This window comes from Bos indicus x Bos taurus, chromosome X, assembly GCF_003369695.1.
Source record: "Bos indicus x Bos taurus breed Angus x Brahman F1 hybrid chromosome X, Bos_hybrid_MaternalHap_v2.0, whole genome shotgun sequence".
NCBI classification, from domain to species: domain Eukaryota; kingdom Metazoa; phylum Chordata; class Mammalia; order Artiodactyla; family Bovidae; genus Bos; species Bos indicus x Bos taurus.
In genome coordinates, this window is record NC_040105.1 from 30,129,285 (window position 1) to 30,156,046 (window position 26,762).

At 38.7% G+C, this 26,762-nt stretch overlaps 1 protein-coding gene across 6 annotated transcripts in view; it reads right to left on the bottom strand.

Annotated features, from left to right (window-relative positions):
- The window catches only part of TAB3 (TGF-beta activated kinase 1 (MAP3K7) binding protein 3), a 93,304-nt gene that overhangs the window by 56,400 nt on the left and 10,142 nt on the right, over positions 1-26,762 (bottom strand). For 4 of the 6 annotated variants that reach the window (XM_027533033.1, XM_027533030.1, XM_027533027.1 and 1 more), the window contains exons 2-3: positions 2,230-2,314; positions 1,875-1,996 (exon numbers count right to left, since the gene is read on the bottom strand). The exons of 1 other annotated variant lie outside the window; for it this stretch is intronic. The gene's annotated coding sequence lies outside the window, so the exon portion shown is untranslated. The remainder of the gene's footprint in view (positions 1-1,874; positions 1,997-2,229; positions 2,315-26,762) is intronic. One more of the 6 variants, XM_027533028.1, reaches the window with a different exon arrangement.

The following is a 26,762-nucleotide window of genomic DNA, read 5'->3' on the forward strand; positions in this document are numbered from 1 at the left end:
GATTCATCAAAGCTATTTTCAAGTTAAATATAAATCCCAAAAAGAAACAGAAGCATATTCAGATTAAATTGAAGCTTAATGCCCCTCCCCATGAGTATCTATTTGCCAGCTGCCACCTATACAGGACATACCATACATGCCACTGCCTGCCTTACCCCACGAATCTCCCCAACAGAAATAAAAATAAAGGTACTTGGTATTTCCTCCCAATTCCAAGGCTGGTAACAAAGAGGTAGGATATTAAAAGATAAACAAAGCTTAATGACCTTATATAGTGGTAATGGACAAAGAAATGGGAAAGCCTTGATTCTTACTTATTAGAAATATTTTGTTCAATTAAGAATGAGTTGGTAATAGGGGAGAAAATGGTATCTCGGTTAGAGAAATCAAAGATTTCCTTCATAAAGTGACTTCAAAAATATTTCAAGAACATTCTAGAAAAGGCAAAACAATAGAAGACAGTAAAAAGACCAACAGTTGCCAGAGGTTTCTGGGGAGGATAGGAGGGCTCATAGGTGAAACATAAGAGATTTTTAGGACAGTGAAATAATTCTGCATCACAATGTAATGGGAGGTACATGACATTATGCACTTGTCAAAACCCATAGAACTTTTTAACACAAAGAACCAACCTTAAAGTATACACATTTTTAAAAATCTTTTAGAAAGTCAGGGAGTTCCACGAAGGAATGGAGACCATATGATAAAATCTAACTGTATTACTAGTATACAAAACAGTTATCACTGCAGGGGATGGGGGAAAGCTGCCAATCTAAATAACTTTGGAGTAGTCTGTAAAGCTAAAGACAAAAGGAACTGTACATGAGTATTGTATTCCAGCTGATCTGCCACAGGGGTACAAGTTAACAAAACTCATACACAACTATGCATGCACAATGGGATTAAACAACTAAGTAAATGGATGGTGACTGGTGGGGGCCAGATTTCTCACTGTTGGAGTGGGAGGTTGCAGAAAAGTAAGGGGAGGAGGCTAGAATGACCTATGTGGTAATGGATTAGACTTGGAGACATCAATATGAACTCATGTTTACCTACACACACACAGAGAGAGAGAGAAATGAATACATAGAAATACTTACAGATATGCATAAATATACAGGTAACATATACATAGGATTTCAGCTAAGAGGGCCTAGAAACAGGAAAATCCTAGTAGCCACACGCACACCTAGCACCTAGATCTTCATTTCCAATGGCATTCTCTAATAAAAGAAACCTGGTCTTTTAGTACCAGAAAGTAAGGACATGTTCTAAAAACAAAAAACACAAAGAAAAACCAAGAAACACATGAAGATGAGGGCATGCCAGAGTGAAACAGGAGCCAACCAAGAGAGTTCCATGGCCAAAACAAAAAAATTTGAGCAACAAAATAAATAAGGTGGCATTGGATTATGACCCACCATAGAAAAGAAATACCCATAAGCCTGAACGGATAAACAAATGACTGAATAAATAAATAAATAAATAAATAAATAAATCTCCCATGTAGAATTCCCAGTAATTTACGTAGAACACCCTCAAGAAGACAGAGCAAACTTCCTACTCCTTAGGAATAAGACAGGACTACACTTAGTGACTTAGTTCCAAACAACACAGCATGGAACAGAGTTTTTACAAAAAAAAAAAAAAAGTTAACTTTAGAGCAGAGAAACTTGACAAACATATTCTTAAGCCAGGTTACAGAGTAAACATTAACAGTGGTAAATCATGATGACAGCATGTACCCTTTATATAACGTAATGAGAATGGTACCTTACCTCTATGGTCTTCCTCCCCCAAACCCATAATAACCCCAGTCTAACCATGAGAAAAATATCAGATAAATCCTAATTGAGGGACATTCCACAAAATACCTGATCAATTATCTTCAAAACTGACAAGGTCATCAAAACAAGGAAAGTCTGAGAAACTGTCACAGCCAAGAGGAGCCTAAAAAGACATGACGATAACTGAAATAGGGTACCCTGGTGGGATCCTGAAAGAGAAAAAATACATTAGGATAAAAACTAAGGAAATCTGCATAAAACATAAATTTTAGTTAATAACAGTTTTAATATTGGTTAATTGTAACAAGTATACCATGCTACTGTAAAGTTATTAGTAACAAAGGAAATCCAGTGCAGGGTATAAAGGAACTGTCTATTAACTTCTCAATTTTTCTGAAAAATTAAAACTGTTCTAAAAAATAAACTTTGGATTTTAAATTACCTCAAAATGGTTTATGAGCCGTGGCACAGGACTCTTATTCACATCTCCAGCTCTCAAAGCACATTCTTTTCAGTGGACTGGAAATCTGACAACATGAGGAGATAAGTTGTCCTTTTATTAACTTCCTAACTCAATACAGTGACTTAAGCAGACAGGGTGCTAGACCACACTTTTGGGGCAAGTGGTTCTTTCCCAAGTATCATCACAGACTCTTCTTTTCCTTTAGGTCACAAATATCTTCTACAGTAAATTCTACAGTATCCCACAGAATAGAGCAGTTCAGAAAGACAAAAAGTCCACTGCCTGTTTTCTCATAAGGCTTGTGTAACACACCTGGTTGTGATTTACCACCTTGAGCTCCCCATTCCATCAAGAGTAGAAAGGATGAAGCCCAGGCCTATCAAGCATGTACAAAATTTTCAATTGCACAGGCAAAATAGTATATAACTTTTAAAACAATGCTACTGTATAACCCATTTCTGCTCCATGAAGAATAATTTTTATATACAATAGTCATCTTACTGGCTTATTTTGACAGATGAGCATTCTCTCTCTCCATCATTTAGGAACTATATCCATTCTTAGTAAATCTAATAATTCAACATTAACCTTATCATTCTAGGGCAAATACTGGCTTGTATTACATATCAGAGCCATCATGCATATAAGTTTCCAATTAATCTACTGACTCAACCTCCTTATAACCACAGCAGAGCTAAAATAACATTTCCTGTTTATAATGTAGTTTTTTCAGTGTTTTACTATATTTAAAATTTTTTTTTTCCTTCTCAGTTACTTTATCTTAAATAGTACCTGAAAACTTAACTTCAAGTATGAGCAAGAAGTGCTTGTACCTACATGAAGGCTGTTTTCTACCATGTGAAATAGCTTTTTCAGATCTCTGATGTGACAAAAATCCACCCTACATTCATGTTAACCTTATCCCCATCGACTTTAATCAGAACAGTTTTCTCTCCTTCCTAAATGACTATAAAAGCTATTGTGTGTTTGTTACCATATTGAGCACTTGAAATAAGGTTTATCAACTTTTTTTCCTCTGGGCTTTATAACTGTAAACCTTGAGAATGAGAACCAAACATGTTTTTTGACCTACAGTGCCTTGTGCACACTAAATAAATAAATGTATAAAGTTCCAAATAAGTACAAATCTAATTTTCTTTGGTTGAGGTGTTCCAACGTCTTCATTACGTCAATTATTAAAAGACATCATCTAAAAAGACACAGGACAACCTACTGGTAACCTATACAAGAGGCAAATCATCTTGACATTTTATTACTTCAAGAGTTTACTTTGAACAGTGTTTTACAAATGGTTGGCTGTGACAGTAAACCATATAATAAATTTACTAGGTGATTAGTATTTAGGGAAATAAAAACAAATATAATAGAAAATATCAGAGCGCTTCAAACTTGGGGCTTCCCAGGTTTGATCCCTGTGTCAGGAAGATCCCCTGGAGAAGGAAATGGCAACCCAATCCAGTGTTCTCACCTGGAGAATCCCATAGACAGAGGAGTTTGGCAGGCTACAGTCCATGGGGTCGCAAAGAGTCAGACATGGCTTCTCACTTAGTTCAGTAAATACTGACTCAAAAAACTGGTATGTGTGTACTAGATCAAGATTAAAATGTATTTCTTACTATGGGCTGCTTTGATAAATATTGACTTATAGACTCTGAACTATGATGAGATATTCTAGGTTCTATAGGAAAATTATTTACTACCTTTATTTTTCTCTATTATCTGAATAGATGGCACCTTTCTAATTAACAAAGTGGAGTCATCTGAAACACATTTGGATATGACAGTTGGAACAATTCTATTTTGAATTTTCATGAGACTTTATTTTTCGCAAAAGCAACTTCAATTTGTTTTGTGTAGCTCCCACAAACACTTTAGGAGACTCACATTTTATTAAAGAAATGTGAGTTGTCAATCTCACTAACCCAGAAATTAAAGATCAGAAACTGTGGTAATTTCTGATTGGAAAGATTTGAAAGATTAACCAAAAAAATGCCATTTTAATCATTTATTTTTACAATGTCTAACCTTCAATACTCCTGAATCCACTGTTCATTCATTTAATAAAATCAGAGCACTCAGCTTGGAGATAAAGAAGGCCCATGCCCTCAAAGTGAAAGAAATGCACTGAGAGAGACAACAGAGTGAGGTTAAGTCCTATAATTTGCCAGTAAAAGAATTAAGAACCAAAAAAAAAGGGGGGGGGGGAGGGGGTGTGGGGCAAAGCTTCATGGAGATGACGACATTTAAACTGGGTTGCAAAGAGCAGGATTTTTAAAAATAAAAACCACAGAATTATAAAGCTGGAAAGAAATCTACACATCATCTAACATAGTGTTTTTCAACTGGGGATGAGTTTTGCCTCACAAGGCGCATTTGGCAATGTCTGGAGACATTTCTGTTTGCCATACTGGGGAAGGTTGCTGTTGGGATGTGGTGGGCACAGGCCAGGGATATTGCTCATCATTCTACAGTAAACAGGACAAGTCCTGTCAACAAAGGATCGTCTAGCCCAGTATGTCAAGAGTTCCGAGGCTGAGAAATCCTGAACCCAACCTCCCAACAATGCTCTGCTAAGTCACTTCAGTCATATCCAACTCTGTGCGACCCCATAGACAGCAGCCCACCAGGCTCCCCGTCCCTGGGATTCTCCAGGCAAGAACACTGGAGTGGGTTGCCATTTCCTTCTCCAATGCATCAAAGTGAAAAGTCAAAGTTGCTCAGTCGTGTCCGACTCCTAGCAACCCCATGGACTGCAGCCTACCAGGCCCCTCGGTCCATGGGATTTTCCAGGCAAGAGTACTGGAGTGGGTTGCCATTGCCTTCTCCGTACAATGCTCTAGAGGGATTTAAAAATTTGCTAGAAAGCTAAGACTACAAAACAGGTCTCATAACCTCTCTAGTGTTTAATTCACAACACACACACACCCACATATGTTATTATACTAGAAAACAGATGTTAAAAAGAATAGGAACATTATTATAAGGAAGAAAAATGAACTATCCATAGACATCAAAGCTGACGCTGTTATACTGTTGTTTAGTCACTCAGTCGTGTCCAACTCTGCAACCCCAAGGACTGCAGCACATCAGGCTTCCCTTCATCATCTTCCTGAGCTTGCTCAAATTCATGTGGGTTGAGTCAGTGATGCCACCCAACCATCTTATCCTCGGTCGTCCCCTTCTCGTGCCTTCAAGCTTTCCCAGCATCAGGGTCTTTTCTAATGAGTCAGCTCTTTGCATCAATTGGGCAAAGTATTAGAGCTTCAACTTCAGCATCAGTGCTTCCAATGAATATTCAGAGCTGATGTCCTTTAGGACTCACTGGTTTGACCTCCTTGCAGTCCAAGGGACTCTTAAGAGTCTTCTCCAACACCACAGTTCGAAAGTATCAATTCTTCAGTGTTCAGCCTTTTTTATGGTCCAACTCTCACATCCATACATGACTACTGGAAAAACCATAGCTTTGACTATACAGATCTTTGTTGGCAAAGTGATGTCTCTATTTTCTAACACACTATGTTTGTCATAGCTTTTGTTCCAAGGAGCAAACATTTTTTTAATGTCACTACTTCCACTTTTTCCCCTTTTATTTCCCATGAAGTGATAGGACTAGATGCCATTATCTTTGTTTTTTGAGTGTTGAGTTTTAAGCCAGTTTTTTACTCTCCTCTTTCACCTTCATCAAGAGGCCCTTAAGTTCCTCTTTGCTTTCTGCCATATTGTTATATAGTCTTTCTTGATATAGATGTACTAAAGGAATTAGGCTATAATACCATTTTAAAATTATACCCTTATTTTTTCCATTATATAATACTAGACTTTTCATCTATACAACTCATTTATTGAACATGTATCTGAGACTAGAAATATTACAATAAAACCCAGCAAGTTGGAAGATAAGCATAGGTGCACACACCCAGTTATTTCTTGGGGCAAAATGTCTTTTAAATTTCACCAGCTCAAACCACGGGGGTTCTGGGACCTGGGTAGGATTCAGTTCAGTTCAGTTGCTCAGTCCTGTCCAACTCTTTGTGACCCCATAGACTGCAGCACGCCAGGCCTCCCTGTTCATCGCCTACTCCCAGAGTTTACTCAAACTCATGTCCGTTGAGTTGGTGATGCCATCCAACCATTTCATCCTCTGTCATCCCCTTTTCTTGCCTTCAATCTTTCCCAGCATCCGGGTCTTTTCAAACGAGTCAGTTCTTCACATCAGGTGGCCAAAGTATTGGAGTTTCAGCTTCAGCATCAGTCCTTCCAATGCATATTCAGGACTGATTTCCTTCAGGATGGACCAAATGGATCTTCAGTCCAAGGGACTCTCAAGAGTCCTCTCCAACACCACAGTTCAAAAGCATCAATTCTTCGGCGCTCAGCTTTCTTTATAGTCCAACTCTCACATCCATACATGACCACTGGAAAAGCCATAGCCTTGACTAGATGGACCTTTGTAGGCAAAGTAATGTCTCTGCCTTTTAATATGCTGTCTAGGCTGGTTGTAGCTTTTCTTCCAAGGAGCAAGCGTCTTTTAATTTCATGGGTAGGACTAGTCCTCTTTATTCAAAATCAATGGCTAAGTTACTCTTTCATTTCCTGATGAAGTTTCTAATAGCAAATGAAATGGACAAAGAACTTGCTTTGGGTCCTGACTCAGGGCCTAATTTTTAACATATGAACCTATCTGGACATCTACTTTTATTTTTTCATCCTTGTTATTAAATGCACAAAAGGGATGGGGGCAAGGAGATGGAGTAAACAAACATGTTGACAGCAATACAGATTAGTTTTCAAAAAACTTTTCTGCTCTAATATGATTACAAAAATACACAAACACAGATAATACATTCCTTATCTTCAATGTTTGAACTGGTGAAACTTCAACTAAAACACCTTGTCCAGTTTGACATGCAACAACAATTCAGGATAAAAAAAAATAAAGAAAATGCTGAAGACACTATCCTAAACAAATGAAAGACTGAAGAGGTATGATTCAAACTATGAAAGACTTAAGGAAGGCTACATAAGCAAGTGATACAGTATACAAATAAAAGATCAAGAAAAAGGAAAGCAGCCATTTGTACATATTTACTACCTGAAATTTCAATGATGATGCTTATATTTAATCAGTAACAAAATGTTCATCTGACTGCCTGAGCCACTCTGATCCCCTTCCCAGTCAGTCACCTCTAGTGCCTAAGGCACAGCTCACAACTGCTGAAGGAATGGCCAAAGCTTTTCTGAGGTTTCTGCTTCATCCCTGGCAGACCAGCAGGGGTCCTTGCAGCACTGCATGATATACTAGTTATTAAATTTTGATGTGTTTGATTACAAAAATGTGCTAAGACAGTTTAAAGGCCATAGATCTTTAAATGACTCTATATGAGTCTATACAGACTCTACATTGAGTCTAATTTATTCTCTGGGAAAGTAGAAGAATGTTTAAAAATTAGCCTGGTGGGCTGCTGTCTATGGGGTCGCGCAGAGTCAGATACGACTGAAGCGACTTAGCAGCAGTAGCAGCATACCTCAAGTAAGCACCACACCCTCAGTGCAAGACCCAACAGTGAAGAGGGTATGTTTGGGGTTTTTTCCCCCTTTGTCTCCCCATCCCCCACACCCCACTATACCTTAAAAGAATTGCGACTGCTCACTCAGGACTGGGAGGCCCTCCCAATAATCCAATCCACAAAACCATTAATCTTCCACTCAAGAATAACTTTTAACTTCCTCAGGAAGGAAGAAAAGTATTGTAAGCCTTAGTGAAATAATATAAAGTCTTAGCTAAAAAAGAAAGCAGCCTTCTTTCCCCAGAGAACTACCGAGATATTTTAGGTTAATCAACTAGTTTAAGTGAATGAGTAAAAAGTTCTTTGAGATAAAAGTTTCAGCTAATAATGGCAGAAGTGACCAATTTACAACACTATTTTGCAATTTTTAATTTAATAACAAATCCATACAATTGTAGGGCTTCCTTCTGTGGTGGCTCAGCAGTAAAGAATCTACCTGCCAAGCAGGAGACTAGGGTTTGATTCCCTGGATCATGCAGATCCCCTGGCGAAGGAAATGGCAACACATTCCAGTATTCTTGCCGGGAAAATCCCATGGACAGAGGAGCCCAGTGAGCTACTGTCCATGGGGTCGCGAAGAGTAGGCCATGAGTTAGCAACTAAACAGCAACCACCACCACCATGCAATTACAGATAATGAATTGTAAAAGCATTAGGTGAAAACTGGGGCTTCATGAAGGGATCAGGCTGTCAACATCTGAACCTTCTCAACAAACTGACTACAAAAAGAAATTTTTTTTAGATAACTAGGAACACTTGAACATGGATTAGTAGTGTTGATAGTGCAGTAGTAGTGTCAGTTGCTAAGTTGTGTCCGACTCTTTGCAAGCCCACGGACTATAGCCCGCCAGTCTCCTCTGTCCACGAGATTTTCCAGGCAAGAATACTGGAGTGGATTGCCATTCCCTTCTCCAGAGGATCTTCCTGACCCAGGAGTCGAACCGTGGTCTCCTACACTGCAGGAGAACTCTTAACCCTTTGAGCTACAGGGAAGACCTGAACATGGATTAAGAAGTATTATATATGTAATTAAGGAATCGCTATCAAGTGTGTTATATATGATAACACATTGCAGTCATGTACGAAAATGTGTTGTTTTACATACATGTTACCTAAGGATGAAATAATGTCTTGGATATGCCATAAATTCTCAGCAAAAAAGAGTGGTAAGGGGACTATGACACAACTATGGTGAAATGTTGATGAATGCAGCATAGATATCCACTGAACTTTTTTTCCTGTACATTTCAAAATGTTCCAAAAAAAAATTTAAAAAGAAAATGATCAACCGAACGTTACTACAAAGTCCTTTAAGGAAGGAAAAAAACAATGTATTCAAAATAATACTTAAAAGCTGATGATTTTCATTCTTTTGTATAGAGATGACATAAAAAGAAGCTAAAAATATAAAACTACTGAAAGGATTCTTAAGGCAGTCCAGAGATGATAAATCCTTAAAGGGACAAAACCATTATATTTAAAGTCAGTTAATATTAACTAATATTATGATTAATAATTATATTAATCAGAAATTATAAGCATAGTTTATAATTATGTTAAATTCAAACTTTTAAATATTTATTGGATATTATATGCAAGGCCCTGCAACAAATAAATGATAAGGCAAAATGGTGAAGCCCATGCCCTTTTTATTTTTTTAAGCTGCCCATGCCATGTCTTAAAGCTTACTCATGAGCTGGTGAAAAATAACATACACACGCTGTACCCTGATAACAAAAAGAGTTCAGAGAAAGGAGAGATAGATTCAAGTAAATCAAGTATACTGAAGAAAAATAAAGTGGACAACAGAAAAGATACAGGATTAAAAGAGAAGGAAGAGGGAAAAGTGCAAAGGTCTGAAATAGGAGGACATTCAAAAGATACTGGTACCAATCACAGTTCTATCAACATTTGAAAGCATGAAAGTTTTGTGAATGAGATGGGGAAGAAACCCAGTGAATGAACTTCCAAGAAAACCTTGGATAGGTAGAGGGAGGGCTTCCCTGGTGGCACAGACTCTAAAGAATCTGCCTGCAATATGGGAGACATGGGTTTGATCCCTGGGTTGGGAAGATCCCCTGCAGACGGAAATGGCAACTTGCTCCAGTATTTTGCCTGGAGAATCCCATGGACAGAGGAGCCCGGCGGGCTACAGCCCCTGGTGTTGCAAAGAGTTGAAGTGACCTAGCAGAAGCACCAGAACAGCTGATTCGTGTTGATGCTTGGCAGAAACCAACACAGTAAAGTAACTGTCCCTCAATTAAAAATAAATAAATTTAATTAAACATAAAAAAAAAGAATCCTTGGATAGGGACAAAAAATTATAGTGACAACAGTTCTCAAGAGAAAATGTAGTAGTACTAAATTTGAGGAGGATGCATCCTCATACCTGTAAACAAGTAATAACTGAACACTATATAAATGAAAAAGCTTCAAGTAAACAAGGGCATTTGACATTCACAGTTGGATGGCATCAGTGATTCAATGGACATGAACCTGGGCAAACTCCAGGAGATGTTGAGAGACGGGGAGGCCTGGTGTGCTACAGTCCATGGGGTCGCAAAGATTCAGACACAACTTGGCGACTGATCAAGGACAACAAAAATGTAAGGTAACTGTTCAAGGCTTTCATTATATGGATGCTAAAAGTAAGATGTGAGCACCATTCAGAAGCAGAAGCACCACCAGACATATAGAAACACTGACACTACTGCTAGGAAAAGCTTCTGAGGCATAAAAGCTTTTTGCTTTCTGTAAGATTCAGAGGATCTAAACAAATAAGATTTAGGCTAGGATCACATAAACAGTGATTAGAAAAGAAAGGAAAGCTTACAGAAAATACCCAGTAAGGTTAGAGACTTTGAGGTTAACCATGAGAGTGACAAGAAAGATAACAAGTACATTGGAAACAAGAGAGGCATCTTTTTTAGAATTAGAAAAATTGAGGCATGAGTAAATAGGGAATGGGATTAACTATACATGTGGGGTGATAAAGGATTAGTGACAAAGCAAACTTTACAATAAGGCAGATGGGTTGGCAAATTCTAGTGCATGACCATATTCTAGAAATGGGGTCAGGCGAGAGGCATCGAGGATGGGATATGAAGGAATAATGTCCCAATTATCTCAGTCTTTAGGATACAAGTCATGAGATCATTATATTACACGGTACACAGAAAAAAGAAAGCATAATGTGACAAAACTGGGAAATCAGGGCCATCTATAGGCAAGCGTGAACTAGCCACAAAATGAAACACTGTAATAGTCACAGACGACATAAACCACTCACCAGCTGTGGGGCCACAGACAAGTTTCTTAACCTCTGTTAGCCCCTGTTTCCAAATCCTTTGCTTAATACCATACCTCACAAGATGTTGTAGAAATTAGTTTTACACAGAAGGAAAATGTCTGTAATTTGTAAAGCACCATATTCATTTATGAGGATGCTTGCTGCTGCTGCTGCCAAGTCACTTCAGTCGTGTCTGACTCTGTGCGACCCCATAGACGGCAGCCCACCAGGCTCCCATTCCTGGGATTCTCCAGGCAAGAATATGGAGTGGGTTGCCATTTCCTTCTCCAATGCATGAAAGTGAAAAGTGAAAGTGAAGTCACTCAGTCGTGTCCGACTCTTCGAGACCCCATGGACTGTAGCCTACCAGGCTCCTCCATCCATGGAATTTCCCAGGCAAGAGTACTGGAGTGGGGTGCCATTGCCTTCTCCAAGAGGATGCTTGAGAGCTTTAATAATACAGCAAATAAGAATTTCAACAGAACCGCCTCCTTTTTTCTATTTCACCAAGACAAACACTATTATATTTACAAATGGGCACACTAAAACAGAAGTCATAATGGTAACAGTAGAACCAGAAAACCATTCTTATCAACAAGCAGGGAAAAAAACCTTAATTGATACAGTATACCCCAATTTCAATATCAATTAAAAGGGACTTCACGTTCTGTAATTCCAGAGACTTACTTTTAGCTGAAACTTTAATTTGTCCATTGTCAAGGACTAGAAACTGCCTAGGTGGAAGGAACTAAAATTCTGCTGAGTATTCAAGTAACAACTTATTTATAATCACACACACAAATGGATTGTAACCTTTTAATTAAAATGAACAAAGTTAACCAAGTGACTACAGCTACACAAAACAAAATTTTATGAAAACAAGGGTCTGAGTCTGACCTAGAAAATAAGACAAAATCATGTTCTGTCATAAGAGCCAATGGGAAGGCTCCTTCTCTTGGTTATGGCATATTAGCTAATTTGAACCAAACTTCCCCCTAAAGACAAATAATAAAGCTGGACAAAATATAAAAAATGACTTTCTTAAAGGATCAAAGAACGAAAATGAGATAGTGCTTTCCGATCCATTAAAGGATTGGAATTCAGGGAGGTGAAACCAGCAATTCAGAAGAAACTAAAAGTTAAATTGTACCTTACAGCTAGGTAGGCCCAGAGGGACAACAGGAAAATCCTCTTCACTAACCTCAGATTAGAAACCTGAAGGGAGCTTAAAAATACAGGTGAGCCAGAAATTAAACAGTCCATAAATTGAAAGCAATTTGGCCCTGAGTCATTTGGTTAGGCCAAAAATATCTTGAGAGCAGAGATTTGTCTAAATAATCCTAGATTCCCTCAAGCAGATGCCACTACCCCCAATCCCCCGCCCCAAAAAACCCTTCCTGGATGATATTATTCGTGGCTCATGATTTCTCAAGTAATTTTTCCAATTTCAATGCCCAATAAACAATTAATGACAACCAGGCACTTAGGGAAACAAGACACATAAGATCAAAAGCAACAGAAACATGAAATAACAAAAAGAGGCTCACAGAGACTCCAAATAATAGAATTAACAAAGACTTTATATTATACTTAACATGTTCAAGGAGATTAAAACTTTAAAATCTCAGCAATGAACGTGAAACCATAAAACCTGATATACCAGATTTTCATTAGAAGCAAGTAATTATTTTGTTGAAAAATACAAAAAATGAAATTAACCATTCAATGAACAGGTTTAACAGCCAATGGACACAGCTGAGAGAGTGAGTCAGAGAAGGGCTGGTAGGAAAAAAAGCTCAGAATAAAGACAGAAAGAAACATGGGGAAATGGTGTGATGATCTAACATACAATACAGTTATCTGGAATTCCAGAAGGAAAGGAGAGAGAGTATGGGGTAGAAGCAACATTTGAATGGCTGAAAATTTCCAAAATTGATGAAAGATGTCAAGCCACAAATTTAAGAATATCAATGAATTCTTAGCTGAAAATGAACAAAGAAAAAGCCACCAAGGCATCCTAAGGTGGAAAGATGATTACTTTGAAAGAAGCAACAATGCTTAATTCTCAATGATAAAGATGGATGCTAAAATCATGTGTAATGGAATCTCTAAGTAGCAAAAAGAAAAACAACTGCCAACCTACAGTTCATTCCCATGCAGAGAAAATACCAATCAAGACTGAAAAGTAAGGGAAGGGAGACACAATTGCAGAGTAGAAGAAAAAGAGTTAACCTCTTCTTATAAAAAGATCAAAATCACAACTAACTGCTGAATGACCATTGACAAAAACAAACAAACAAACAAACAAACACTGGAATCTTCCAAAATGATATTCTACATCCAAAGACAAAGAAGTCACAAGATGGTAGGAGGAATACAATTGTGATAAAATCAAATCACGTAACGGCCAGGTGGACAACCCACAAATTAGAGAAAAATTATACCACAGAAGCTCTCCAACAGACATGAAAGGTCTGAGCCTCAAGTCAGGCTCCCCAGCCTGAGAGAGTAGGGCAACAGGAGAAGAACACCCAGAGAATCTAGCTCTGAAGGCCTTTGACTGTAGGAATTTCACCAGACTTGGAGAAACAGAAACTACCAGAGGAGGGTTAATACAAGATCTTATGCACACCAGGACCCAGGGCAAAAAATCAGTTGACTCATAAGAGCCTGAGCTAGACTTACCTGCTGGAATTTTAGGGCCTTCTGTGGAGGCAGGGGGTGGCTGTGGCTCACTGCAGAGACAAAGACACTGGTGGCAGTAGTTCTGGAGAGTACTCATTGACATGGGCCCTCTTCTCACCAAGACCTGGCCCCACCCAACAAACTACAGGCTCCAGTGCTGGGATGCCTCAGGCCAAACAACAGGGCGGGAACACAGCCCCACCCATCTGCAGACAGGCTGTTTATAAAGTTTTCTGGAGCCCACAGCTGCCTGATAAGCACAGCACCTGACAGGACCCTGCCCACCAGAGGGACAAGACCCAGCTGCACCCACCAATGGGCAGGAACAAGTCCCTTCCACCAGGAAGCCTGCAGAAGCATCTAAGACAGCCTCATTCACCAAAGGAGACAGCAGAAGCAAGAACCACAACTCTGCAGCCTGTAGAATTGAAACTACTACCACAGAAAGTTAAGACAAAATGAGATGGTAGATGAGTATGTCCCAAATGGAGGAATAAGATAAAACCCCAGGCTTCCGGTTCAAGATGGTGGAGTAGAAAGAAGTGCACTCATCTTCTCCCATGAGAGCACCAAAATCACAACTAGCTGTTGAACAACCATTGACAAGATGCTGGAACCCACCAAAAAAAGATACTCCCACATCCGACTAAGAAGAAACCCCAGCAAGACGGTAGGAGAGGCATAATCATGATTAAAAATTAAATCCCATTCCCACCAGGTGGGTAGCCCACAAACTGGAGAAAAATAATGCCAAATAACTTCTCCCACTGTTGTGAAGATTCTGAACCCCATGTCAGGCTTCCCAGCCTGGGAATCTGACAAAGGGACTGGGATTCCCCAGGGAATCTGACCTTGAAGGCCAGCTGGATTTGATTATAATACTTCCACAGGATTGGGGGAAACAGAGACTCCAGTCTTGGAGTGAAAATATAAAACTTTGCATGCATCAAGACTCAGAAGAAAGGAACAGTGACCCCATAGGAGACTGAGCCAAAACTACCTGCTAGTGTTGGAGGGTCTCCTGTGGAGGCGTGGGTCAACAGGGGCTCACCACAGGGATGGGGGAACTGGCAGCTGCAGTCCTGGAAGACTCCCCTTGGTGTTAACACTCTTAGTGGTCGCCATTAACCCAAAAATGGAGCCCACAGACCATAGAGTCCATAGGGCTTGCTTGTCTCAGGCCAAAAAAATTACCAGGAAGGGAGCGCAACCCCACCCACCAGCAGATAATTGGACTAAAGCTTTACTGAGCAAGGCCCTGTCCACCAGAGCAGGATCCAGTTATTCCCACCACCAGGCCCTCCCATTAGGAAGCTTATGCAAGCCTCTGAGCCTCCTCCTCCATCAGAGGGCAGACAGAAGAAGCAAGAACCATAGCCCCAGAGAGACTAAAAGAAAAGCCACATTACAGAAAATTAATCAGCATGAAAAAGCAGAAAGTTATGTCTCAGATGAAGGGACAAGATAAAATCCCTGAAAAATAATTAAATGAAGTGGAGATAGGCAACCTTCCAGAAAAAGAATTCAGAAAAATGATAAGTGAAGATGATTCAGGATCTCAGAAAAAGAATGGAGGCAAAGACTGAGAAGATGCAAGACATGTTTACTAAAGACCTACAAAAACTAAAGAATAGACAGACAGATGAATAATGCAGTAGAAGGAATCCACAGAATAACTGAGGCAGAAGAATGCATAAATGACCTGGAGGACAGAATCGTGAAAATCACTGCCAAAGAACAGAATATAGAAAAAAGAATGAAAAGAAATGAAGACAGGCTGGGAGAACATTAAACACACCAACCTTCGCATTATAAGGGTCCCAGAAAGAGGAGAGAGAGAAAGGACCTGAGAAAATATTTGAAGAGATAATAGCTGAAATTTCCCTAATGTGGGAAAGGAAATAGCCTACCAACTCTAGGAAGCACAGGGAGTCCCAGGCAGGATAAACACAAGGAGGAACACACTGTGACACACAGTAATCAAACTGACAAAAATTAAAGACACTGAGAAAATACTAAAAGCAACAAGGGAAAAATGACAACATACAAGGGAACTCCCATCAGGCTATCAGCTGATTTCTCAACAGAAACTACAAGCCAGAAGGGAATGGCATGATATATTTAAAGTGATGAAAGGGAAGAACCTACAGCCAAGAATACTCTACCCAGCAAGACTCTCCTTCAGATCTGATGGCGAAATCAAAAGCTTTCTAGATAAGCAAAAGTTAAAGAGAATTCAGCACTACCAAACCAGCTTTACAACAAATGCTAAAGTAACTTCTCTAGGCAGGAAACAAGAGAAGGAAAAGACTTACCTATAGAAAATAAACACAAAACAATTAAGAAAAATGGTAATAGGCTCATGAAAGTGAAAGTGAAGTCGCTCAGTTGTGTCCAACTCTTTGCGACCCCATGGACTGTAGCCTACCAGGCTCCTCTGTCCATGGGATTTTCCAGGCCAATAGTACTGGAGTGGATTGCCATTTCCTTCTCCAGGGGATCTTCCCAAACCAGGGATTGAACCCGGGTCTCCTGCATTGTAGACAGACACTTTACCATCTGAGCCACCAGAGAAGTCTCATACATATCGATAATTACCTTAAATGTAAATGGATTAAATGCACCAACCAAAAGACACAGACTGGCTGAGAAGAAGAAAACATGTGTACGTATGAACTTCCACTTAGCACATCACTCTGCTTGACCCCTGAAATTGTATGTAATAATTTTATATTGTTAGGTTAATCATGTTCCTATTATGGCTTGCAGTTGCAGTTGTAATTATCTTTTATTTTTTTGTCTGGCTATTGATTGTGAAAACTAATAAACATCTTTTACTATTGTGATTATGTCACTATTACTCACTTAATACCATTGTATCATGACTGGTCAACAGAAAAATAATAGAATTCTGTATCACAAAACTACCATTCAATAGAAAAATCTGTAATCACTTTTTAAAACAAGATGCACACCAGAATTATCTTGGACTTTTTGAAAAATACAAATGCCCAGGTATTGCTTTTTTTCATCAGAGCTCCAGATATGTTTCTAGAAAGCAGTCATGTTTAAAAACAACTAGACTATGTAAGGATCTTTTACTTTTATCTAGTTTGTTTCACTTTGTCTATTTCATATTCAGTGTTCCCATTTCACTTAGTTTATGTTTTCCAATTTCTCCATCTCTTTTGTTTTGATGTTCTTTCTCAAGCCTTTTAGGGCTTCTCTGATAGCTCAGTTGGTAAAGAATCCACCTGCAATGCAGGAGACCCCAGTTCAATTCCTGGGTCAGAAGATCCCCTGGAGAAGGGATAGGCTGCCCACTCCAGTATTCTTGAGCTTCCCTGGTGGCTCAGCTGGTAAAGAATCCACCTGCAATGTGGGAGACCTGGGTTCAATCCTGGGTTGGAAAGATCACCTGGAGAAGGGAATGGCTACCCACTCTGGTATTCTGGCCTAGAGAATTCCATGGAGAGAGAAGCCTGGTAGGCTACAGCGCTGGCGTCACAAAGAATCGGACATGACTGAGAGACTTTCACTTTTTCTTTCTCAAGTCTTTATCAAGCATAGTAGAAAAGCTTTTGTATAAATATATGAATAATACGTATTATATATATATTTTAGAAAAATTATTAATTTTTGCCTAGCTAAACAATTTATGACATTTTGATTCTACCTGTTTCAATTATTACCAGAATGCTAGATTTCTAATTTAAAAATTAGATATACACCAAACAACAAAGATTTACTGTATAGCACTGGGAACTATAGTCAATATCTTGTAATAACCTACAATGGAAAATAATTTCAAAAATAATATATGTGTATATGTATAACTAAATCACACAGAAAAAGAATTCTACTTTTTGAAATTTAGGTGTTTATTTTTTTGCCACTTTTTCAAAATGTCCCGTGGAAATCTAGTAACAAGGTATGAGATACAATATTTTAAATATATTTGTGTAGGACAGAAGATTAATATAAATTGATGTAAATACAAATCTATTGTATTTAAATTATTAATGACATCATTCAAGATGCTCCAATTCTTATTTTTTCTGTACTTGATAAGATATTCTCAGAGGAATGTTAATATGTCTCAGTATGATTATATATATATATTTTCTTTTCCCTTATATTTCTTCTGATTTTTGCTTTATGTACCTTTCTTAGTTATAAGGTGTCTAATGGTTTATGAGGTCTATCTTTGTGAACTGTACCTTTTATCATTAAAAATGTTCATCTTTGTTTCATTTAAAAATAAATAAAAAGAAAAACAATAAAACCCTAGAAGAACAACTAAGTGGAGACAGGCAAACTACCCAAAAAAGAATCTGGAGTCATGATAGTAAAGATGATCCAAGGTCTTGGAATAAGAATGGATGCACAGATTGAGAAGATATAAGAAATGCTTGACAAAGACCTAGAAGAACTAAAGAACATACACACGAAATGAATAATACAAATACCTGAAATAAAAAATATATTAGAAGCAACCAACAGCAAAATAAGTGAAGGATATGTGATCTAGAAGACAGAATGGTGGAAATCACTGCTACATGATAAAGAAAAAAGAATGGAAAAAAATGAAGACCATCTAAGAGACCTTTGTGTTATTGTTCAGTTACTAAGTCATGTCTGACTCTTTGTGACCCCATGGACTGCAGCACACCAGGCTTCCCTGTTCTTCACCATCTCCCAGAGCTTGCTCAAACTCATGACCATCAAGTCGGTGATGCCATCCAACCATCTCATCCTCTGTCACCCGCTCTCCTCCTGCCCTCAATCTTTCCCAGCATCGGGATTTTTTCCAATGAGTTGGCTCTTTGCATCAGGAGGCCAAAGTATTGGTGCTTCAGCTTTCGTCCTTTCAATGAATATTTAGGGTTGATTTCCTTTAGGACTGACAGGTTTGATCAAACCAGCCAACCAGCCAAGAGACCTCTTGGAGAACATTAAATGTACCAACAACTGCATTAAAGGAGTCACAGAAGGAAAAGAGAGAGGGAAAGGACCTGAGCAAGTATTTGAAGAGATAACAGCTGAAAACTTCCCTATCACGGGAAGGAAACAATTCCCCAAGTCCAGGAAGTACAGAGAGCTACAGGCAGGATAAGCCTAAGGTGAAGCATGCAGAGGCACGCAGTAATCAGACTGACAAAAAATAAAGACAAAAGAAAAAAATGAAAAGCAACAAAGGGAAAAGCAACAAATAGCTATGAGAGAATTACTACAAGATTATCAGTTGATTCATTAGCAGAAACTCTGCAGACCAGAGAAGGCAACGGCACCAGACTCCAGTACTCTTGCCTGGAAAATCCCATGGATGGAGGAGCCTGGTGGGCTGCAGTCCATGGGGTCACGAAGAGTCGGACACGACTGAGCGACTTCACTTTCACTTTTCACTTTCATGCACTGGAGAAGGAAATGGCAACCCACTCCAGTGTTCTTGCCTGGAGAGTCCCAGGGACAGGGGAGCCTGGTGGGCTGCCATCTATGGGGTCGCACAGAGTCAGACACGACTGAAGTGACTTAGCAGCAGCAGCAGCAGACCAGAATGGAGTGGCAGGTTACCTTTAAAGGCTGAAAGGGAAGAACCTGAAAGCAATACTGTAGCCAGCAAGGCTCTCACTGAGATTTGACGGAGAAATCAAAAGCTTTACAGACAAGCAAAAACTAAAAGAATTCAGCACCACTAGAACAGTTTTGCAAAATACTAAAGGAACTTCTCTAGGTGGGGAAAAAAGGGGTGGGGGGACAACTGCAAATAAGAATACTACAAACAAGAAAGCTCACTGGTAAAGGAAAGCATACAGTAAAGATAGGACAGCATCCACGCATAAATATGGTATCAAAACGGCAATCATGAGGAGTACAAACTCAGATAATAGGAAACTTAAAATGATCTTGTTTATATATACAGATCGCTATATCAGAATCCATGGGAACCGCAAAGCAAAAATCTACAACAGATACACACATACACACACACACAAACACACATGGGAACCGCAAAGCAAAAATCTACAGCAGATACACACATACACACACACACACACACACACACACACACGTGGTCCAGTTATTTTGACTCTGCGCTCCCCACTGCAGGGAGCATGGGTTTGATCCCTGGTCAGGAAACTAACATCCTGCAATGAGGGAGAAGAAGAGGGAGAGAAAGTAATACAACACAACATAAAATGTGGTCATGAAATCACAAAAGAAAAAAAGAGGATGGGGAGAAAAAAGACCTACAAAGATGAATCCAAAGCAATTAACAAAACAGACATCAATAATTAACCTTAAATGTAAATGGTTACTCATTCTGTGAGGCCACCATCACCCTGACACCAAAACTAGACAAAGATACTACAACAAAAAAGAGAAAATTACATGTCAATATCACTGATGAACAGAAGCATAAAAATTCCCAACAAAATACCTTCAAATCGAATCCAACAGCACATTAAAAGGATCATACACCATGATCAAGAAGAATTTATCCAAGGGATGCAAGCATTTTTCAATATTCACAAATCAGTGTGATATAATGCATCAACAAATTGAAGAATAAAAATTGAATGATCATCTCAATAGATGCTGGAAAAGCATTTGACAAAATCTAACACCCATTTATGATTAAAAGAAAAATTCTGGAAAGGTGGCATAGAGGGAACATACTTCAACATCATAAAGGCCATATATGACACACCTATCGCAAATATCATACTCATTTCCTCTAAGATCATGAACAAAACAAGGATGTCCACTCTTGCCACTTTTAGTCAACACACTTTTAGAAGTCCTAGCCATGGCAATCACAGAAAAAAATAAAAGGAATCCAAATTGGAAAAAAAAAGTAAAACTGTCACTCTTTACAGATAACATGATACTGTACATGTACATGCATGCATGTTCAGTCATGTCTGACTTTCTGCGATCCCATGGACTATAGTCCACCAGGCTCCTCTGTCCATGGAGTTTTCCAAGCATGAATACTGGAGTGGGTTGCCTTTTCCTACTCCAAGGGATCTTCCCGACCCAGGGATTGAACTCACATCTCTTGAGTCTTCTGCATTGGCAGGAGGATTCTTTACCACTGAGCCACTGGGAAAGCCCCGAAAATCGTACAGATGCTACCGGAAAACTACTAGAGCTCATCAATGAATTCAATAAAGTTGCAAGATACAGAATTTATATACAGAGATCTCTTGCATATCTACAGACTAGCAACAAAAGGGAGAGGGCAATGGCACCCCACTCCAGAAATCCCATGGATGGCGGAGCCTGGTAGGCTGCAGTCCATGGGGTCGCTAGGAGTCGGACACGACAGGGCGACTTCACTTTCACTTTTCATTTTCATGCACTGGAGAAGGAAATGGAAACCCACTCCAGTGTTCTTGCCTGAAGAATCCCAGGGACGGGGAAGCCTGGTGGGCTGCCATACATGGGGTCGCACAGAGTCAGACACGACTGAAGCGACTTAGCAGCAGCAGCAGCAGCAACAAAAGACCAGAAAGACAAATTAAGGAAACAATCCTATTTACCATCACATCAAAAAGAAGAAAACACCTATGGATATACCTACCTAAGGAGGCAAAACACTGATACTCTGAAAATTGTAAGATAAAGATGAGTGAAATCTAACATGACATAGAAAGATGGATAGATAGATCGTGTTCTTGGATAGGAAGAATTAATAGTCAAATGAGTATACCACCCAAAGCAATATACAGATTCAATGCAATCCCTATCAAATTACCAATAGTATTTTTCACAGAACTAGAACAAAAATCCTAAAATTTGTACAAAGATACAAAAGAACCAAAGCAATCTTGAAAAAGAAAACAGATCTGGAAGAATCAGGCTCCCTGACTTCAGGCTATACTATAAAGCTACAGTCATCAAATCAGTATTATGGTACTGGCACAAAAAGAGAATACAGATCAATGGAACAAGACAGAAAACCCAGAAATAAACCCACCCACCTATGGTCAATTAACCTACAACTAAAGAGGCAAGAATATACAATGGAGGTCTCTTCAATAAGTGGTGTTGAGAAAACATGACCACTACATGTAAAAGAATTAACTTAGAAGATTCTTGCGACTTCCCTGGTGGTCCAATGGTTACAAATCTGCCTGCCAACCCAGGCAACATGGGTTTGATCCCTGGTCCAAGAAGATCCCACATGCCTCAGGGCAACTAGGCCCATGCATCACAACAATTAAGCCTGCACTCTAGATCCCATGAGCTGCCCATTATGAAGCCTGCACACCTACAGTCTGTGCTCCACAACAATAGAAGCTACTGCAATGAGAAGCCCACACAGCAATGAAGAGTAGCCCTTGCTCACACCAACTAGAGAAACTCCATATGTGACAAAGATCCAACACAGCCATAAACTGTCAAACAATATGAATAAAAATAATAAACTGGAACATTCTTTAATACCATTTACAATAATAAACTCAAAATGAATCAAAGACCTAAATATAAGACCTGATACTATAAAACTCTTAGAGGAAAACATATGAAGAACACTCTTTGACATAAATCACAGCAGTATCTTTCTTGATCTACTAGAGTAATGGAAATAAACACAAAAATAAACACATGGGACTTAATTATACTCAAAAGCCTTTGCAAAGGCAACCATAAACAAAATGAAAAGACAACTCACAGAATGGCAGAAAATATTTGCAAACTAAGTGACCAAGAAGGGATAAATCTCCAAATCTACAAACAGCTCATGCAGCTCAATACCAAAAAAACAACTCAACCAAAACATGAGTGGAAGGCCTAAATAGACATTTCTCCAAAGAAGACACACAGATGACCAAGAGAAACACGAAAAGATGCTCAACATTACTAATTATTCAGTTCAGTCGCTCAGTTGTGTCCGACTCTTTGCGACCCCATGAATTGCACCAGGCCTCCCTGTCCATCACCAACTCCCGGAGTTCACTCAAAATCACATCCATCGAGTTGGTGATGCCATTCAGCCATCTCATCCTCTGTCATCCCCTTCTCCTCCTGCCCCCAATCCCTCCCAGCATCAGAGTCTTTTCCAATGAGTCAACTCTTCGCATGAGGTGGCCAAAGTACTGGAGTTTCAGCTTGAGCATCATTCCTTCCAAAGAAATCCCAGGGCTGATCTCCTTCAGAATGCACTGGTTGGATCTGCCTGCAGTCCAAGGGACTCTCAAGAGTCTTCTCCAACACCACAGTTCAAAAGCATCAATTCTTTGGCGCTCAGCTTTCTTCACAGTCCAACTTTCACATCCATACATGACCACTGGAGAAACCATAGCCTTCACTAGATGGACCTTTGTTGGCAAAGTAATATCTCTGCTTTTGAATATGCTATCTAGGTTGGTCATAACTTTCCTTCCAAGGAGTAAGCGTCTTTTAATTTCATGGCTGCAATCACCATCTGCAGTAATTTTGGAGCCCCAAAAAACAAAGTCTGACACTGTTTCCCCATCTATTTGCCATGAAGTGATGGGACCAGATGCCATGATCTTAGTTTTCTGAATGCTGAGCTTCAAGCCAACTTTTTCACTCCCCTCTTTCACTTTCATCCAGAGGCTTTTTAGTTCCTCTTCACTTTCTGCCATAAGGGCGGTGTCAAATGCAAATCACAACTACAATGAGGTATCACCTCACACCACTCAGAACAGCCATCATCAAAAAGTCTACAAATAAATGGTGGAGAGGGTGTGGAGAAAAGGAACCCTCCAACATTGTTAATGGGAATATAAATTGGTACAGCTACTATAGAGAACAGTATGGACATTCCTTAAACTAAAAATAAAGCCATATGACCCTGCAATCCTACTCTTGGGCATATATTGGGAGAAAATCATGGTCTGAGAGGATACATACATTCCAATGTTTACTGCAGCACTCTTATTATCAATAAATATGACATGGAAGCAATCTAAATGTCCATAAACAGAGGAATGGGTAAAGAAGATGTACATATATACAATGGAGCATAACTCAGCCATTAAAAAAAATGTAACTTACCAGTTTAATGAAGAAATAAACCCATATCAAGCATCTTTCCCAAACATGGTATAAATTAGAAATCAATCACAGGAGGACAATTGAAAAATTCACTAACATGAGATTAAACAACATGTTACTGAACAACTAATAGGTCAACAGAAAAATCCCTGGTGGCTCAGATGATAAAGAATCTGTCTGCGATGTAGGAGTCCTGGGTTCAATCCCTGGGTTGGGAAGATTCCCCTGGAGAAGGAAATGGCTACCAACTCCAGTACTCTTGCCTGGAGAATTCCATGAACAGAAGAGCATGGTGGGCTACAGGCCATGGGGATGCAAAGAGTCAGACACAATTGAGCAACTAACACACACATGCAAAAAATACCTTGAGACAAATGAATATTAAAATACACCAAAATTATGAGGTTCAACAAAGTAATTCTAAGAGGGAAGTTCATAGTAACAAAGGCCTACCTGAAGAAACAATAAAGATGCAAATAAACAACAGAATATTACACTTCAAGGAACTAGAAGAAGAAGAAAAAAAAGTCCAAAGTTAGTAGAATGAAGGAAATAACAAAGATCAGAGTGGAAATGAATGAAATAGAGACCAAAATGACAACAGAAAAGATCAATGAAACTAAGAGGTGGTTCTTCAAAAAAGTAGACAAAACTGACAAACCTTTATAAGGGATACCACAAAAATACAAAGGATCGTAAGAGACCACAATGAACAATTAAATACCAATAAAGGGGACAACCTGAAAGAAATGAATAAATTCCTACAAACAGTCTTCCAAGAGTGAATCATGAAGAAATAGAAAATGTGAATAGATCAATTACTATTAGGGAGACTGAATCAGTAACCAAAAATCTCCCAACAAAGAAGAGTCCAGGATCTGAGAGCTCTATTGGTGAAGTCTACTGAACATTCAAAGAAGAATTAATACAAATCCCTCCCAAACTCTTTCCAAAAAACAGAAGAGAGAAAAAACAACAACAATAACAACAAAAACCAGAAGAGAACACTTCCACACTCATTTTAAAAGGCCAGAATTGGGCTGATACTAAACTAGACAAGGATACCAAAACAAAGAAAACTACAGTCCAATATCCTTGATGAACATAGAGGAAAAATTCTCAACAAAATATTAGCAAATGAAAATCAACAGTACATTAAAAGAACCATATATTATAATCAAAGGGTTTATTCCAGGGAGGCAAGGATGGTGCAATACCTGCAAATCAGTCAACACAATGTACTACATTAACAAGATAAAGGAAAAAAATCATATTATCATCTCAATAGATGTAGAAAAAACATTTGACAAAATTCAACATTCATTCATGATTAAAATTCTCAAGAAAGTGGGTACAGAGGGAGTGGAAAGATATATGTACAGGTCTACTGCTAACATCATATTCAAAAGTATAAAGCTGAAAGTTTTTCCTCTATGATCAGGAACAAGCTAAAAGTGTCCACTCTCATCACTTTTATCCAATGTAGCATTGGAAGTGAAGTTGCTCAGTTGTGTCTGACTCTTTGCGATCCCATGGACTGTAGTCTACCAGGCTTCTCTGTCCATGGGATTTTCCAGGCAAGAGTACTCAAGTGGGGTGCCATTGCCTTCTCCATTTTCTTCCTAGCATTGGAAGACCTAGCCAAAAAATTAGGAGAGAAATAAAAAGCATTCAAACTGGAAACAAAGAACTATCAATATCTGCAGATGACATGGTATCATATATAGAAAACTCTTAAGACTCCATCAAAAAACTGTTACAACCAATAAACAAATTTAATAAAACTAAAAGATACAAAATCAATACAGAAAAAACTTTTGTTATACTAATAAAATGATGGCTCAGTCAGTAAAGAATCCACCTGCAATGCGGAAGACCTAGGTTAGATCCCTGAGTCAGGAAGATCCCCTGGAGGAGGGCATGGCAATCCACTCCAGTATTCTTGCCTGGAGAATCCCCATGGACAGAAGAGCCTAGTGGGCTGTATTATAGTCCATGGGGTCACAAAGAGTCGGACATGACTGAGTGACTAAGTACAGCACTGCACAGAGAAATTAAGAAGACAATCCCATTTACAACCACATCAAAAAGAATAAACTACCAAGGAATAAATCTAATGAAGGAGGTTAAAGATGTATATACTGAAAACTACAAGACACTGTTGAAAGAAACTGAAGACAGAAAAAAAGATAGTACCTGCCCATGAATTGGGAGAATTAATATTGTTAAAATGTTCATACTACCTAAAGCAATCCACAGATTCAATGAAATTCCTATCAAAATTCCAACGGTATTTTTCACAAAGAGAACAAACAATCCTAAAATTTATATGCAATCACCAAAGATCTCCAATAATCAATGCAATTGTGAGAAATAAAAATGCTGGAAGCACCATGCTTCCCGGTTTCAAACTATATTACAAAGCTATACTAATCAAAACAGTATGGAGTTGGCATAAATACAGACATATAGATCAATGGAACAGATAGTCCATTACAACACAGAAGCCATGAATATATATTGGGAAAATGACACAGTCTCTTCAATAAATGGTGTTGAGAAAACTGGACAGTCACATGCAAAACAATAAATGGATCATTATATTACACTATACACAAAAATTAATTCAAAATGGATTAAAGACTTGAACATAATACTCTAAACCATAAAAGTCCTAGAAGAAAACATAGACAGTAAGCTCCTTGACACAGGTCTTGGTAATTATTTTTGGACTTGACATCAAAAGCAAAAAAACAAGTGGGATTACTTCAAAACAAAAATGCTTCTACACAGAGAAAGAAACCATTAAGAAATGAAAAAGCAACCTATAGAATGGGAGAAAATATTTTCAAATCACGTATCTGATAAAGGACTAATATTCAAAATTGACAAAGAACTCACATAACTCAATAGCATGG